Source organism: Pholcus phalangioides, unplaced genomic scaffold (genome assembly GCF_987345545.1).
Source record: "Pholcus phalangioides strain wild (caught in Gottingen) unplaced genomic scaffold, Ppha-v1.0 ptg000017l_1, whole genome shotgun sequence".
Taxonomy (NCBI): domain Eukaryota; kingdom Metazoa; phylum Arthropoda; class Arachnida; order Araneae; family Pholcidae; genus Pholcus; species Pholcus phalangioides.
Genome location: NW_028301610.1, coordinates 66,151,520 through 66,153,587, shown reverse-complemented (window position 1 = coordinate 66,153,587; position 2,068 = coordinate 66,151,520). Strand labels below are relative to the sequence as shown.

The following is a 2,068-nucleotide window of genomic DNA, read 5'->3' as shown; positions in this document are numbered from 1 at the left end:
GTTGATTGTCATTGGTTAGTTTATTTACAAAACTAGAGAAGGGAAGTAGGAAATAAAAAAAAATGTCTTAAATATAAGCCGTACCTAAATTCTTCACTCTGATAATGAATTTAATTCATTTCAAACCAAAAACTTCGGCTTAAAGGAAGAAAAGTTCAACTCGAGCAGATATTTGAGTCATCAGAGTTCAACTGATAGAAAATTGACTGTAGGTCTATGTAGAATAACCTCATGAAAAATGCAACCATACCTCTCACATATTACAAGCAGCATTAGAGATTGAAGACTTTTTCCTCATGATTTCCAGCATTTCTTGAAGAGAACTGACTTTTATCTCGAGTGACTTTCTTCTTTTTTTTTCTGCCCAATATTGTAATTTAGCTTATCCTGTGGTTAGCTATTTTCACAACTTCAGTAGCTTATGGACAGGGGACTTCATACCATCAGAACCAAAATCTCCAAGGTAGTATTTCTTTTTGTTTTTGGCAACTGCAAAATATGTTAACAGTAAAATTAGTGACACGCATCAGTTTCACGTCAATCAACATGAAAACATAAAACAAAGTTTCGTGTTAAGAGAAACATGTCCACGAGTTTTCACATTTGCATTTTGAGATATTTTTCTTATGACAGACTAGAATCAAATTCATCTATGAAAAAATAGTTTAAGTGGATTATAACAGAAAACTAAATGTGTTTTGTTACCTGCATTACTAGGCACATTGAATTTTCATCACTTTCCCGCTTCTTTTGTAACTTTCCAACAAGCTTTTTTTAGCCATGAACTTCTCCCGATCAAAACCGTCTTCTGTAAAATGCTTGCAGCAAATTTTGGAGCAATCAGAGGCCTTCTCTCCAAAGATTGATTTCCCAAAGCTGCCTTTTTCCATGATCTTTAGGAAAACTGAAAAATAAAGAATATTTGTGTCAGTTCAAGGCAAAAAAACGAGACTATTGGAATGCAAATCCAAATAACATGTTAAAATTGTTATAATTATTAAAAAATTATGTTTTATGAGCAATATTTTTTTTTGTCTTCCAGCTACTACTTTGAAAATTGCTTTACTGTGGCATCTGAATCTATTTTTTTATTTATTTATTTTCACTTACTGTTACTTTTTAAATTTTTGTAAAAGCTGGGGATGGGGAAATCGCCCTCTCCAAGAAATTATCATTTTAGGGAAATAGAAAAGTATGATGGTCATACTATTTCAAAAAAAAGGTACAAAGAAATTAACTTTGATTTTTCAAAAATCAAAATTCATATAATTTTTTCCATTTTTTTGAAACTGCTCAGGTATGTTAAGTAACCAGTAATCATATGCAAAATTTGTGTGAAATTTGGTTAAAAATCGGAAGATCTGTCAAAAATGGGTTGAGAAAACGCATCCGAGCTGCAGTAGTTGGCGAAAAATTTGGTCGCCAAGAACAACATCAACATACTTGTGGAACATAATGACAAATAGATCAAAATTTAATTAAATTTTTATTCAAGAGTGCAGAAATATTTATAACCATTTGGTTGTTAAACTTAATTTCAATATTTATCAAAAAATTAGCAAGAATGTGCACCTTAACGAAAAAACGCACGTTTTAATGAATGCACTTTTGCATAGCAAACTTTAATGACTTATATATATTTGAAAAAATTAAAATAAAGAACGATTTTACGTACCTGTGAAACGTTATTCGTCCCCCTTCCACACTTTTCTCATCACAAGCGTAAGCACAGCACATTAGCACCATTATTAACAAAAGTAACACGCGAGAGCAGGCGACGCTTCCAAGAGTCTACGGTAAACACATAGAAAATGGCCGCGGGAGGGGGGAAGATTGTTTATAAGTCACGTGACCTTTACTGTCTGTACCCGAAAAGTAGGGTTTCCCTCACTCTACTTTATTTCTCCTCTAAGGTGCAGACGACAAAAATTGCTTTAAATCATCCAGGTGGATTGGAAATCGTTATTTATATCAGTCAATGGATCTGTGAATGTAGGTCGTCTTCAGATTTTACACGAAAGATCCTGGATGAATCGTCCTCACGTAAGAATATTTTGCCGTCACGGGT

General features: G+C 33.1%; 1 long non-coding RNA gene across 1 annotated transcript; it reads right to left on the bottom strand.

Annotated features, from left to right (window-relative positions):
• Positions 1-260: 260 nt before the first annotated feature.
• Positions 261-1,751, bottom strand: LOC149074653 (uncharacterized). Its single transcript, XR_016194497.1, has 3 exons — positions 1,676-1,751; positions 706-904; positions 261-489 (listed from the first exon to the last, which is right to left on the bottom strand). It is a non-coding gene; the product is annotated as an uncharacterized LOC149074653 (long non-coding RNA).
• Positions 1,752-2,068: the final 317 nt, after the last annotated feature.